Source organism: Ptychodera flava, chromosome 11 (genome assembly GCF_041260155.1).
Source record: "Ptychodera flava strain L36383 chromosome 11, AS_Pfla_20210202, whole genome shotgun sequence".
Classification (NCBI taxonomy): Eukaryota; Metazoa; Hemichordata; class Enteropneusta; family Ptychoderidae; genus Ptychodera; species Ptychodera flava.
Genome location: NC_091938.1, coordinates 36644932 through 36661823, shown reverse-complemented (window position 1 = coordinate 36661823; position 16892 = coordinate 36644932). Strand labels below are relative to the sequence as shown.

The 16892-nt window shown below is 35.3% G+C and overlaps 1 protein-coding gene across 1 annotated transcript in view; it reads left to right on the top strand.

Annotated features, from left to right (window-relative positions):
* The window catches only part of LOC139144186 (cyclin-dependent kinase 14-like), a 132661-nt gene extending 115769 nt beyond the window's left edge, over positions 1–16892 (top strand). The window contains exon 14 of the mRNA XM_070714836.1: positions 10252–16892. The gene's annotated coding sequence lies outside the window, so the exon portion shown is untranslated. The remainder of the gene's footprint in view (positions 1–10251) is intronic.

The window sequence follows — 16892 nt, the reverse complement described above, 5'->3', positions numbered from 1 at the left end:
GTTCTGAAATCACAATTTGAAAGCAGAGAGCAGAAATTCAAGTTTTGCCATAGTTTTGTTTCTTCTGCAGTCTCAGTGAAAGTTTGGATTGGCTAAATTCTATGTGATGGGTGTGCCCGGAGTGATATATTCAGAACAAAAATTACAGTAGACTTGTACCGTCCTCCCAAAGCAAAGTTGCTGGTCAGACTTTTATGGAGTTTACCAAAATTTGTACACTTATGCCAGTCTAATGGCTTTGTCAGTACATTGTTTGTACTGGTCTTCAGCATTTCCCATGATTCCTAGCTGATCCAAATGCTTGTCACAACCCTGCTGTATCACAGCTGTTTGCATGTATATACACAAAACCATGTCTTTGTTGACTTGTTTGTGTAAAGTCCATGGTAAGATAACATGGGAGACCATTCCAAATACATGTATGAGGTTGGAAATAAATTAGAGGAAGGTTGGAGGTTGGAACAATTTGGCAATAAATCAGGACAAATAGCGGACACTAATGGGGTTTTAATACTTATGGGAAAAGGGAGTGTGAGAGTTATCCAAATGAGCAGATGAGGTAAAGCCAACCTTTTATGAATGACAATAGACCCATAGAAAACAATGCATTGGTTTCAAATTGCCTTTCGTAAAATAGAGTGTAGATTTTCCAGTTTTGAACAAGGCAAGGAAGGAGAGGATTTCCGGGGACATGGTCATGCATAATAGAATGACCATGTCAAGGTTGTGTGGTTTGAATCAATCTGATGTGTGCTTCTCTGAGTGACTGAATTTTGAATGACTGTGTGGGTCCTTGGAGTTGTAACAGAAGTCTAGGGATTTGTTTGATTGTGTCTGCTAAATATTTCACCAAGCATCACTCATTTTGAAGGAATATTTATGATTTTTCATTCCATTGCCAGCTGTATGTGTCACAGTTTACAATACCTTTTCAGTTAAAGCTGTTATCATATTGTTTCATTCAAACTATGAAACCAGAGAGTGTCTGGCGTTGACAGTGTGTCAAAAACAGTTGAATATAACTTAGCCTGCTTTTCTGCAAATTTCATTGCTGTCCTTGAAATTGGATCCCATGTTCTACAAACCATTGGGCAGCTATTCCCAATTGGTATCATTGATGAATATCTGGGGCCATCGAAGCCCCATAGAGGGAGGTTTTAAATCACATAAACAGTAAAATATACAGTGTAAGAGTGAGAAACAGAGAAATAGAAACAAAAAAGTGAGAATGAGGATTGATGTGTGTTTATGTTTTACATTTATATTTTCATCCAAGTTCTTGATGTTGACTTTGCCAGCTTGTTTCAATCCGTAGTCATAGTTACCTACTACTGTTTTCTATTCAGAAGTTGTAAGTGGTTTGGAATCAAGCATTTATGACAAAATTGTAGTCCTAGTCAAATTTGGCAATTGAATAAGAAACCTTTATCAGCAGATTAAAGTGATACATTGAATCTAAGATAGACTTTCTTTTCAAACAAATGCAGGGAATGAATTCCAATGAAAGCAAATGATGGCACTGTTATTCCTGAAAAGCATATTATTGATCTGTTGAAGTGAATCGTGCATGCTTCCTGTAACACTGCCATGTACAGTGGTCTGATTGTATACCTCTGTAGACAGCTCATAGTAGATGTCTGTATTGAAAAGGTGATTGGGAGTTCAGCGTGGAGGCGTGTTCTCTCATATCAATTTTCACAGCCCCTTTTTAGCATAATGTGCAGACGAGTATGAAATTGTTTTCCTATTTTTGAAGATGTGTCAAAAACTCTCTACCTATTTTGTAAAACAAGAAACATACAGCAGTGACATGACAAAATATTTGCCACAAAGTTGGCTATGGCAAGATGATATAACGATTAACATGCAGGGGTTGATTTCAGGTCACTGATGACAGCTAGAGATAACACTCAGACCATCAATTGTCTACAGTGACATCATCCCCTTTTATCAGTTGTTAAGCTTGTCTTGATTATGCACATGTCAATAAGGGCTAATTTTTTATGTGTTTTTTTTTTTCAATCTTAAGTACTGTACTTTGTCACAGAAAATGAAGTCAAATGAAGTATAAAGTCAACAATATTATCACAGCCCATGGTTAGAGTGCCTGATGACATTATTTGCATATCACTCTTCCCACATCCTCCGGACAAGGATATTATCTGATGTAAAATTTGTTGGAAGTTTTATCACCTGTTTGGTAATACAAATTTGAATTTTTTTCAATAGCCATAAGTATAAATATTTTTGACAGTCATATATCTACATTGGAGTGCAATGTGCATACAAAGCCTTGCAAATTTGCTGTAGCTAGGAAATTTGAAAGGCACAAATTACTTAATTATCACATTAATTTTGGGTTTAGAACAGCCAATCACAAATCACTGGCACAAATAAAAACTACAGTGCAAAATAACTTCATTGCCACAGTTGTTTTTATATGAAAATAATTCAGTTTTTGAAAGAAAATAATTGTCAATTGATGTTGCTTTTCTTGAAGAAAAGGACACTTTTTTCAGGTTGGAAAGGACAGAATTCATATTTTGAACACTGTGCAAAGAATACACCATCCTTGCTGTGTTTTGACCTGCATGTGTGCCTTGTGTAATCTTGAAATCTTGTCTCTTCCACGTTGATTTTATGCAATATACAACGGTAGGAATGATTGACCCAGTGCCAAGGTTCAGTATTAAACACAAGTTAAATCATTTTGGTAATATTTCTTCAATGCCGAACACAACAGCATCAGTATATAAAGAGGAACCCACCAATATTGGCTACTGCCCTCCGTGAAAACTCTCCCCTTGGAGAAAAGAACCTTTTTTTTTTAATTTCACGAAATCATATGAAATCTGTTGGCTATATCTATCATTTAGAAAATGGCTTAATGATATAATTTTTAACACAAACGTATCTCAGCTTTTAAGCTAAAGGAAGACAAGACAGATGTTTGAATCATGGAATTTGTAGAGTTCTGTTGTGGAAGCACTCTGTAACCCTTTTAGCAAAGTAATTTGTATGACAGCCCACTAGCTGTGAAGTCTCCTGACCTAGTCACCCTCAGCTCCTTATGGTATAACCCATCTCACTATAGAAAACAAATCAGAAAAAAAAGAATTACACATGGTTTCTTGGGGGTGTTGCTTGAACTTGTAAGACAAATTATATTCATTAGGTTTGAAAATAAAGAGGTCATATTACACCTGCCTGCCTATTTATCTCTCTCCAGATTGGAATGAAAATTAAAGCATAATGCCTAACAGTCATATTGCGAAATTTGTCAAAAATTATGCACATCAATCACGGAAAACGTAGAACAAAATAGTTTTGCAGCTCCTGGTGTATGGTATGTTGTGGTTTTGATGTGGTTCAAATGTTTTCACAACAGCCGTTTCACCTTGATAAAAATTAATAGTTATGTTGTTTCTACGTGCAGCGCGGCACATATGCCGTGATAAATTGTCTCATGAAATTTGTCATTTATTGAGACAGAAGTAGCCGACACACAAATGTTAAAGCCCACTCAATAAGCCAGTCCTAAAGTCTGTTGTGTGGGCATTTTTGTGTTGTAGTGGATGTTTGTATGTACAACATTGCTATAAATGACTTTGTCAAGGGACACTGTTTGTAGCTTCTCACAGCGCTCACAACTGATTCTTTAACGACTAAATTTGAGACACTGTTACTCTCTTTCAGAAAGTGGACTACTGCGATTAAATTTTAACGTTTCCTGTTTCTTATATTAATGTGAGAGATCTGTAATAGTATATTGAATGTTGTATCCGAGTAGAGAATTTAAATATTTAAGAATTCTAGTATTGAAGTCTAGTATAGCCATGAAATTCTACTGTAATGTTTTTATCACAATGATATCTCTTCTGTTAAGTCATATTATGTTTTATGTGGTAATAGCTTCTCTATTTTTAGCTTTTCTGAATTTCTCACAAAATGCAGGATTGTCTCTAACAAATTGTAACAAGGAACACTGGTCATTACATCATAATGAAAAATCTGACACAAACTTGACTGAGTGTAATGTTTAGTTCCAAAGTCTGACTGAGAGAAATCAAGTTCAATGCGTTGTGACAACTTGGTTTTCTCATCAAATTGCTAGTCTAGAATCGTTCCAATAGTTGAGCCTGGGCCATCTCGTACATTTAATTGATCCAATAACCTCCACAGACAGGCCCAACAGCTTCAAATCGGAGCAATTTATCAGGTAACCACTCATGGTGTTTTCACAGCACACAGTGTACAGCCTAGGTGGATTTAGTAGACGATATCCAAGATAAAGGCTGTTATATAGCTGTTAATCACAGAAATCACTTTTGACAGGGCATGGCTAGTAACTGCAGTCAGACCCCTGATTGGAAGAGAGTCGGTGTTATCGGCCTTGGTAACCATGTGGTTGACCTCAAACATATTTGTCTGATGTTATGTTGATGCTTGTCTGGTAGATTCACCTCAGCCTTATAACATGGCTTTCCATTAGGAGGGTGTGTTGTGGTGGCCCCACATTGTCTGATAATGTTGGGAACAGACAGACATGAAACAGAAATGTTTCTGCTTTGCAGTATGTGTCAGTGAGTCACAATGCCTGTTGGAATTTAAGCGTATCTCTTCTGTGCCTCTATTTGAGTATATTTTATGTGTGTATGATAATCATATGGCTGTGTTTAATAAGGTTACCAAGCTGAGATAGTCTATTACCGGTACTACATAATGTCGTACCACTTTTCATGTCACACTTTCCCAGAATGCAATAGCAGAAGGCAATTTGTCAAACATTTCCTCGTTAAGCATATGTACTGTCTGTTAACATGTATTCTACCATCCTGGGTATCACTTTGAAACAATTTGGACATTCATGGCAAAATGGGAAATAAAATTTTGAAAGGTATTTGTAAGCAAACAGTGTGAGGAAGTCTGATCATGTGGTCAGGGTACACAGTCAACATTGTACCAGCACTGGCAGAAGTTTGAATGATCTAATATGATTGTGTTTAAAGTTTCCTAGGTATGGTTGTTGCATTTCACCCGTATCAGAAACCATGATGTAATGCCATGCATCTATCTTCCCCACAGCCTATCTGTCAAATACCCTGAGTTATGTGTAGATTTGTGGGTACATATAGATATGAAATCTCTTCAATTCTTGTCACATACTTAATTCTCTGAAACTGCTTTGATAAACAGAATGTGTTTATTTCTCTTATATATTTTGAATGTAATTAAGTGTGAAGATTATTTGTTAAAAAATGAAAAAAATGTCAGATAGTCTGACTTTTAAAATTATTCTCCCAACCTTCCACTTTGGTTACTCGTTCTAATCTGATGTGCTGCAATCAGTGCAGTGAAATAAAGCAAGTATTGAAGGAAGGACATTGTAACACAATTTAATAGCGTCTAGGGTCAGTTGGTTAAGCTTATCACTGGGAGCAAACAAGGTACCAATAGTGCAGCCATCGGCTTAATCTGGTTAATAGGTGTGCGTTATGTCTTTGATCCAGAAAATAGCCAGCATCAACAGAAGCCCCATTGATAGAAAATTGTTTTATTAAAAAAACGTTTTACACAATATTGAAAGAGAAGTAATATCCAAGATAAAGACAATGGTATAGCTGTTAGTCAAAAAAGTCATTTATGACAGAGCATTGCTAGTTACTCAAGTCCACTGATCCAGTTGTAGTACATACCAATAGAAGCATTTTGATAGAAGCATTTTTTTTACAAGAACATTTTACATAAGGTCAAAGTGTATATTGATTTCTGTACTATGTATTTACTCACAAATGTGCTGTTTATTATATCTGTGAAATGCTGATAATGTGTTGGCAATTAAATCCTGCCTGTCTTGCTGAAAACTTCAGTATCTCAAGATCTCGCTGTCTTTACCATTTTTGGAAGAGGTTTTTGCTTGTGTACCTGATGTGTACAGGAAATCAGGGGTGAGGGTCAACTGATTGTAACACATTTGTTGACAGAAACTTATCAGCCAGAACTTTTATTGTACTAAACTCAATGCATGGTTGCACCCAAAAATAGAAAATGCATGAAATCAAGATAAAGGTTGTATCTTGAAACTTTTTCTTATAAAAATTGAAGACTGTGTCAATTAAGTCAGTCATATGTGTTTGTGCTGACCTGCTTTGTATTGTCAATTAACAAGTTGGTGATACGCCTGCAGAGTTTTTATCTCAATACAGTAGGACATCTGTCTTTCAGTTTTCCCTTTTTCCTGCTAGATTCTACCACAGACTATGCCCCCCTCTTTGTGGAAGGACTGAATTCTTGGAATAATCAGGGAACAAAGAGCACACAAACTTGGCTAGCTGATATTGTCATCCAGATCAGTAATTAAAAGACCACCTTGACTTAGAATTTGATAAAGATACTTAGAGTGCACAATGGGAAACGAGGGAAGTGGTGGTTTACAACAACAAACTCTTAATAAAAGTCATTATAATAATCTGGTTTAAACGCCTGTAATTACCTTCCCTTTATTTCCTTTTGTCATCTCTTCCTGTTGCTGGTATTTAATAAGATTTAGTCTGTTGTTGGTGAGAATGCACATCCTCATTGTATTGACTGATCCCACTCTTACACATCCAAAGTGTTAATTGACGTATATTATAAGCAGATAGTGTGGGGGTATCATAAGTGGACATTTTAACTTCCCCACAATGCAGGTGTTTACTACATTTTAAACCGGATGGTGGAAAAGTACACACTGTTTTGGCTCCTGATTAACTTTGGAAATGCCGAAATTTCTGTGAAAAGGGTTACTTCCTTGATGAATAATATTCATCAAGGAAGTGAACTTTGATGAGACCTTGAAGAAATTCCTGACAGGTTCATCAGTCATTTTTTGCATTGCAGATACCGATTTGCATCCATCCATCATTTCATATGTCAGTTTGATGGATGGGAAAACTTGTCAGATAATTCCATCTCAGTAATCAAGAAATATATTCATCCATCTATCCAGTGCTGCAACATTTCAACTGTCAAGTGGTTTCATTTTATGAGTAATATTTTTTCATTACGACACACTGTCTTTGCACTGTGTCTCTCCTCAGTATTTCTTGCTGGCAGAAAAATATCTTTTTTGATAATCAGGAAGTGGACAGCATCTATGATGTCAAAGTTGATGTTTGTCAGGATATGAAACTGATAAAAAATTATCATAAAAACCTTCTGAGGTAATTTTTGAGGAAGTTATATCTTACTAGCCACCAAAAATCTGAAAATTCTATCCTCTGTCTTAAGGCAGTTTGCACCTTGAAAGTGAAAGACTTAAACTTTTGCTCAAACTTTCCTCGATTAAACTCTCAACCATTCTTCCACCAAATCAAGAATAAAAGTCAGGGGTCACCGTGCACCATGCAAAATTTTGAACTAGAGAAACAAATAAGCTAACTTTTACCGATATTTGAAATTCAAAATGGCCGCCATCCCTTTGTTATGGGAAAATGAAATTTGATTTTTGAAAAACTAAGATGGTGAAAATTTTTCTTACTCAAGGACGTGATAGATCAGACAAGAATAGTAAAAATTTGAGTCTGACTATCTGTCCCCGAGGCACAATCTATCTTAAACACATTCACTTTCCTCCACTCTGTAAAGCAACAGATTATTCACTGCAAATACTTGTACAATTTAGTCAACACAGTAGACATGTCTTAGCAGGACCTCACACAATGTTTCTGATAGTGAGTTTGAACAGAACAAGAATATATCTAACATCATGTTTTGACCCAGTGTGACCTCTGATCATGCTCGCCTTCCATTGTAGAAATTCTTCATCTCACCCGGGAGTTGTTTTGGGGCCAAAGATAGACCCTTGAGAAAAATGAGCAAATGATATCTTAGGACTCAGAAATCAAGGCACAGTCAACATTTGACAAAGTATACTAATGAACAGATGAGCTTACCAATTCACAACTAGGTGTGTGTATTGGTTTTTTCAACTACAGTTAAATTTCTGCCATATTTTCTGAGATTTTTTGTCATCAGTATTAAACTTTAATGATAACCTATGCTTTGTAGTTTTATAAAAGCATATGAGATACCGTAATTTGTGAGAGCTATAATTATTTATTTGAATGTTATTGTGCAATTTTCACCGATGGATGAATCAACTAAAATCTGGCAGAAAATGTTCAACAAGTATTGATTACATTGTTTCAATTGCAAATCAGTTCGTTTAAGTGCAAATCAGTGAAGTGATCTGAACATATCGTAATAAAATTCAGTAAAAAATGACACATTTAGAGAGTCATTCATTGATCTGTGAATATGCCTTGTGTCAATATTCCCAGCCATTGCTGATTACAGCATGTCATATGATTCCACACATATTTTAGTCTGTCAAGGAATGTCAAATAAACACTTCTGCCATAATTTCAGAAAATTTTCTTGATATATTAATTACAATTTTTCTCCAGTGAAATGTAAATTGGGGTCTAGTGTGTTAGTTCATCAATCTTACGGCATTTCTTTATCTTTAGAAAGTTGATCATCTTGCATGGTATTTACATCTAGTGACAATAACAAGCCCAAATTATGAATAGTTTCTTTCTAGATTTGTTAAAAAAAACACTTACTACATTAAACACATTTATGTGCACAGTATGATGTATCATATGATAGCACTGACCGTTTTGTGACTTGTGTGAAACCATAGCATTTCATTCATGTGTACAGTCTTAAAAGTATTAAGGTTGAAACTTTCCATGACAGTTGTTTTCATTGAATGGGAAATGTATCTGTGGTTGATATCACTGCTTGGCATCAACTACCTCACTAGTAAGCCACTCAGAGTCTTCCAATGCTAGTTGGCTGCATCAAAAAACATGACTGGTATGTTTCACACAGAGAGTACCGCTGGTTTTAGTTTCATATCATTGACAGAGACTTCCAAATCCAACTGAGCATTTCAAGTATCAGCTAGTATCAAATAAGCTGTAATGACATCAAATGTCTTTTAAAACATTTTTGCACGGCAAAATCTGGTCTTACTCAATTCCAGAGAAATTTGAGACGCCATCAGCAGTACATTGGCTGTGTAGAGTTGATGTGATGTGAAAATTTATTGAGTGGACAAAGTGCCTGACAAGTTCTGACAACGTATTACTCTGTTATTATTACCCAATTCAAGACATGATGTCATATATAAAATGGATGCGTGTGCTGATAAGTACAGATTTATTGGCTGGGATTTGTGGTTCATAAAAGAGCTATTGTAAGTGGGTGGATGTTGCCATCGTGCACGTGGATTTTGTCTGATACTGATTGCATGTGAAGGTGGCTTGTATATATAGTGATTAACTAAAATGAAATATTAGCAATGAAGTTTTAAAGGATGGTTTAATTTGTTTTGGTGTGTGTGTGGAAAACTTGGAGTGGCTTGATCGATTCATTATGCCAAGCAAGTGATCAGATGAGAGATTCATGGTAGATGCATGAGGAGTGTCTAGAATGGACTGATAGTTTAGTCAATGATCAGATCTGATGATCAGGGACAAATGGATAATTTACTTCCCTCCGCTTTGTCTCTTCTGAGCTGTCAGCTTTGGTCATCTGTGAGGTCAAAAGGGTGGCTGGGTGGTTGGTTTACAATTTTCTATCACTGAGAAACTCTGGCTTGTACCTTTGAGTGACTTTAGTGTCAGTGGTAACTCTACAGTGTTTGGCATTCAGGAAAGTTGACAACATTTAGACGTAACAAGCAACAGTCTATCTGACTTTAGCAGGTAGTGGTTGTATTATATTATAATTATAAAATAATTTCATTAATTTTGTTCTGTAAAGCAATTGCGTTTTCTTATTCTTATTCTAACAGTATATTAAAGTACAAAGACTCAATCAGCCTTGCCACACATTATATTGTGGACCAATGAATTCTGGTCAATACTAAAATTTAGTCAATGACATTCAATATTGCACTCATACAGGCTGTATGGGCAAGTTGAATACAAGACATTTGGACTTGACTAAAACAAGAGCTTTATTCCAGAGTAAGAATAAAAACACTCAAATGACTTCAAGAGTCACAGCTATGTGAGTTACCCACTAGATAGAACCACAGTCCCTCCTGTGTGTTGAAGAACTGTGATAGAACCAAAAGATGTCCCAGATTATTAAAGAATGATAAAAATATCAACAATAGCTGCAATAACTGAAGTATTTGATATTTTCTTAAATACTCCATATTAATTCATGTCTCTTTCATTTTCTCTCTAATATCAGGTGCTATGTAAGTGATGTAACAGTCTTGAAGACATCCAGATCAAGTCATGAAGTGTACAAAACACACTACAAGAGAAGATTTCCAGTGCTGTACATTGATGTATAGATTGCAACAGTAGACTATTGCGGAATGAAAAACTACATCTTGAGTGGACACAGATTATGTTTTATTTACAAGTGAGAATATTGCAACATGATAATGATATCAACTTGTTTCCTTGCATTAACTTGAGAAGTCTCACCTTCTCCGCTGTGTCATATTAGTTGAAAACACTTGCAGCTTGATTCATGAATGTAGATTTGATAGTCAGCTTGTCTCCGGACTGAAAGCCGTGTATTTCCTTTTGACTGTCAGATTGGTACTTTCAGAAGATGTTTTATCAGCTAGCATTTGTCAGTAAGACATGCTGACATTTCGTATCTGTGGTTCCCCTGGGCACCCAAGCAATAGGGTTCCAATCACCATGACAACTAGGTCGGTCACTGTACAAGTTCTTCAATGTAATGACTCAACCATCTTTTCACGAAGGAACCATCTGCATATCACCCACATTCTACTGCCCTGATTGTTCACCAAAACTTGTACGATACTGAAACAGTCAGAATTACATTATTGTTGCAAGTCTGTGGTCATATTTTCTGTGACAATGAGTTTGAACAAATTTACTCATGAAGTTCTGCTGACCTTGATATCTCATTGTATTCACTTTTCTTCACAACATTTTATTATTTTAATTGACTGTATGACTATTAAATGAATACAACCTTTCATACCCATTAACCTGTACATGGATCAAACCAAATCATTAAAACAATGAGGCTGAACCACTTTGGTGGGTAAGTTTATAGAAATGTTCTGTCATGACTGCCTCCTCTGGAAGAATTTATCAGAGTTAATTTACCCTTTTGTGGAAATATTCAAAAAAGAGAAAGCTAGAGGCTTATAGTGCAAGAGTACATTGAGTTTACCTGTGTCAGAAAGTTTGTCCTGTTTCAGATTATTTTAAATCATTTTCATCAGCACAACATGAATTCAAAACATGGTGTGACATATGATATAACTGAACCCTTTCACCCCCTGACTTTGGTATGTTCCCATTGATTTCAGCAGTGTGGGTGGACCCATGAACAGGGCAATAGGGTGAAAAGGTTAATTGCTATAAGTCAACTGCTGCATAATTGTCACGGTAACTTGAATTTGTACCAACCGAAATTGAGATCTTTTCAAGCCTTCAAAGTGAATTGGTCATTCTGTCTCAAGTCTTTGGAATTGTCTCACAGAGTACTCATAAATGTACCCCTTCAGAGTGTAACAGCTGGGATTAAAATTTTTCACTGTCACACTTGACTATTCAGCTAGTTGAATCACACATTGACTTCAAATAAGGTAAAATCATGGTCCTCAAATTTGAGTCATGGTGTGATTTCTGTCCAACTTTCCGATAGCTGTCTGTGGTATTGTTTCCTGGACAAATAAGTTGGTCACCTCATTTAGTAGTCATTTTATTTCATCCAGCTTATTCAGGCAGCAGTTGTCAACTTTTTGTGTTGGCATCTCTTTGATGTGGTGCGGCCATCTTTGAACCATTCCCAAGAGAGACAGGCAATACAAGAAATACTTCCTGCCCTTACAGACAAAAATAATGATGTCACTTCCTGTCCCGACAGACGAATCAAATAAATATTGCTATATCCTCTCTCAAGAGATTGCTTAGCATTTCACACCAATCGTCCGCTTCTTATTACAAGTATCAATAAAATGGCTAACATTTATTTCAGCATTTTCACTGTATAGACAAAGAGAATGTTGCTATGGACACTCACATACAACTTGAACACTCAAGTTACTCTGGGTACAGTGTATGTTCCTAAAACAAAAGTTCATGTTAGGATTCAGTCAGCCCCAGTCCCTCCATGACTTGAAACCTGAACCAGATATAAAGCTATTGACAAAATTTCATAGTCTTGTGGTACATGTAGTTTTTCAGTGACCTGTACAGGTGTGTACTGTCAATGTGTCAAATTTCCATCCTTTGAAATATTTTGATCTGGTGAATAGAGATGTCAGAAAAACAATGTTAATTGCCAACGTTACAAAGAACAAAAGTGTAATTTAAGTTTCTTTTCGCATCAAAATCATGACCAAAAGTGCTTGTTAGCTATTTATAAAAGCACATGACCACGATGTTGGTTTTGTGTAAGTTTGTGTATCAGTAGTTAGACTTTGAATTATTTCAGATGTTTGTAATAATATGCCAGAGAACAGAAAAAAGACTGCAGAATTCTTAACTTTTCTCATAGAAAATTCAAGACAAATATAAATATTTTGGCAAGTTCTCTTTAGTGAAGACTTGACTTTCCTGTATAGCACATTTTAATCACTGTAAAAGAATATGCAGCAATTTAAGGATTTTCAGACAAAGAAAGTTGGTGTTTTGAAAGTTTGATGAATTTTAGGTGCTTTAAGTGCAATTTTATGGAAATGTGTCATCTTTCTTTTTTTCCTGTATTTATTGAAAGGACTCTGGGCACCTTGTTTGAGCACTAGTAGCTAGCTGCACAGTGCCTGTACGTCAGTGCTGATAATGTACTACAGTATCATGTATAGTGTGTTTTGTAGCCATATAGTGAAATGCCACTTAACCAAAGACACGGGGAAAAGTTCATGAAGTTTAGAAATAGAGCTATGTCAATAAAGACAACGGCAAGGCAACAGTACATTTAAAATAGACAAGTGGTTCTTTGTCCACGAAATGTAATTTTTTTCCTGAGTACAAATCTTGGAATCATTTCTTGTGCATTTACTCAAAAATCATTTATATGATGCAGTATCTACGGAGAGACAGAGTTTTTGCATTCCACTAGTATTAAAACTGTCTGAACTCACTTATAAAAGTACCTGTTTTTAAATGACACAAACCTTGCAAGTTTTTGCTTTATATGAAAATTTTTTATTTTGTTTGTATTTAAGACTTCTGCACGATATTTGCTATGCTTTATTAGCAATTCTATTTGTCTGTTTGAGACAACCAACCTAAATTTTGGTCTAAACCCACCAATTATTTTCTAGTAAGGAGGCTTTTCCAATACTCCTGGTTTTCTTCAACTTACAAACATGTTTTTCAACCAGTGTTAGAAACAAATAGATTTTTTAGTAGTATTTACTGCATACAGAATTTTGCCTTAGGGTCATAGGTCATAGGTCATGTATGAAAACAATAAATAAGCAAAAGATCAACTTTTAGCCTTAAAGCCTGGCGATAATAGAATTCCATCCTCAATCTTCACAAACTACAGATTTTCAAGAACCTTTTGTTGTCCATGTAATATAATCAAACCTTAAATTACAACCATTTACAAGATATTGATATTATAAAGGAAATAGAATTAAATAGAAACACAACTTGAAAGTTTTTCTGGACCAAAATTAAGCCAAAATTAGAGTAACAATTTTTACTAATCATCTGATCAATACCTTGAACAGATGAGTGAGAATTGATTGAGCTATGACCTTCACATGCCTACCTTTGTTTTCATACACTGTATGCCTGGCAATTCATACATGTGTCAGCTAAAAGACAAACAGCTATAATGAATCCAGGGTTCTGTATTTTGACAAATCAATCTTTATGAATTTCATTGGGAAAAATTCTTGGAGCACTATGTTCATTATGATGCTAATATAATTTATGTATATTGACTTGCCTTGAGAATGGACTGAAAGATTTAATGGTGTCTGGGTCTCTGCAAGCTCCCACCCACTAACCAAGAAAGATGCATGATATCATAGTTTCTTTTATGAATACATGTATAGGTGAACCAGAAAAAAAAAACATTGTAACGGTACTTGCTAAAAGCATGCTGGCAAAAGAAAGTTATCAACTAGTTTGTGCTCTCTGACATGATTAATTCATGTCTTATATGAAAGTGGAAAAAATCACTTTTACGTTTGCACAGTTGCAAGATGACAAAGATATCATATTATACAGTGGGTAAATATGTGTATGACCCATTTGAATAAACATAAACTGTTTCCCAATTGAGCACCACTTTCATAACTGAGAAGCAATATCCTCATTTTTCATTGAATTGAAAATCTATTATGACCTCTCTCTCTGATTGCATGATGTAACTAATATATGGTAATGTAGAAACACTAGCTTTCAATCTACGTTGCAATGAATTATACTTTCAATTTCTTGGTAAAACCATGGAGGTATAAGAGCTACATCCAATAAAACTGATTAAGACCAGCAACTATAAGTTGTAAAACGTACAGCAAAACAGTGGCTACAGCAAAGAGCTTATAAGTTTTGGAGAGATTCAGCAGACAAATAAAAAAGTGACCATTTAGTGACAAGGTCAAGAACAAAGCCATAAGCATGTCACTTGGTCTCCACAATCAGTCTCTTCCTGTGACCTTGTTTTTCAGATTACTGCAATTCTGTATCAAAGTATATTTTCTTTCCAAAAGAATATTTCAAGATTCTCAAATTGAAATACACTCATCCTCCTGTCTCTTTGCTTTATGGAGATCCCATCATTTAATAGGCAGTAGGGTCGTGCAAAAGTTTTATGTGTTGAAGTTGCAAATCAATATAAATTGTGGACATGATAACATTTCTAGTATTCAACCAATCCACTCACTGGATGCAAATAACAAGATGCTTAGTACTTTTTACTACAATGTAACAAGCTTTCTGATTGGTATAGTGGATCGAGCCTTTGTCAATGCTTACAGTGTCATAAGTAATCAGTTCCACAGTTTTTAACTTCAGATTATGTACATTTCATTTTACTGTGCTTTATACAAGCAAGTCAAACCGCTAAGTCAATCTAAGATGGCACCATGGAATGACTTATAATTTTGTAACTTTTGTTCACATTTTGCCAAACAAGAGGGAAACTAATAATATAAGAACGTTCTACTGTAATTTCTATTAATGACAACTTCAAACCTGAGCATGAACAAGACAGCTTCTAACAACAGTATTTGTACGACATTTAATCTCTGATCATTGCCCAGCATTCATTAGCATAATGATACAAGCACAATTCAGGAAAGTCGCTTTCATAACTCTGCATGCTCTGCATGGTAACTTTTTCCATTATCTTGTTGTCAAACCTTGCCATTACATCCTCTGGTCACTTGGGTTCAGTACTCAAGAAAAGAGATTAAAATCTTGTAGCATAGATTTTTTCAATTGTTGAAGATGACAAATGCCATAAAGTACCATGACATTAGGTGTGAAAACCGCTCGAAGCAAGTGAAATATTCCAGTATGATTATGGGCATAAGGGCTTGTACTAATCATGCAGAATTTTGATTGCATTTCTATTTTCAAAGTTTGAAAAAAAACACACCAAAAAACACAAGAGAACTGAAATTTAGCCTGGATGGACCAGTGCTTCAATTTCAACAAAAACATTAGCAGATCAAACATGATGTTGAAATTTTGTTTTGGAAAACAAGGAATCGTATGGTCTCTCCCTTTCTGTTGCATTTGTACCATTTACAGTACAATGAGAGAATAGTCTGCTGTCATTAGCTTTAACTTCTAAAAAACTGACCATTTTAGTGCATTTTACTTGCAATCTTAAGGTAGAATGCGCCTTGTGGATAGATATTCAGACTGTCAAATGTTGCAATGTTTTACTGGTCAACAGATTGTAGGAGCTGATTATCATGAAGCTGTTGGAGTAAGGAAAGTTTTCACAGTCTTTATAGTTTTGTAAAATTCAAAAATTTAATTTTGCTCTGTAGAGTTTATAGAGGGATGGCAGCTATCTTAAATTTGAAATATCGGTAAATGTTGGGTCATTTGTTTCTGTAATACCAAAATTTGCAAAGTGACCCCTGATTTTTATTCTTGATTTGATAAGAGTATGGGATGTAAGTTTCCTTGAGTAAAGTTTGAGAAAACATTTAAGTATATCAGTTTCTCAAGGCGCATACTATCTTAAGCAAAAAAATGACATTCATGTGTCGCTGTGCAATTGCCATTATGTGGATCTGTGTATCAGGCGTCTGATGTATGCTTCTTGTTTCACGATCGCATTTCTTTCATTTTAGAAATGTTCTTATTAGGGTAGCTTTGCATTTTTTTCATGTAAAGAATTTTTTATTGAATAATATATATTTTGCCCATTGCATTGTTAGAGTATGGCAAGGCATCTTGTATCAAGAAATGTATCATCTGCAATGCCCCCCCCCCCTCCAGGGTATTAGTGTAACCCCAAGATTTACATGTGCTATCTTATATCAAAAGAATACAAGTGTTATATACCATTGTTCAGCCTTTCCAGGGGTGGATAGCAACATTTATTTGCCAATTTTCAAAGACTATTTTCACCACAAATGTTAAGCACTGAGTTCTATAGACTTAACTTATTTTGTTTGCTCTTTATATAGAATGTATTTTGAAGACTTCATTTTTATTCTTTTCATCCTAGGAAATACACAGAGTGAAGTGTTTATCCCAAATATTTAAGAATTTGTGTACTGTCTGCCTTTGTTTATCACTCAGTGTTTATTTATTATAGCCTATTCATAATGCACACTTCTTTCCAGTTTCCATGTTGGAGCTGTTTCAGAATTATCAAGGTTTAAGATAATTTTTAGATCAATAAATTTCTTGGTT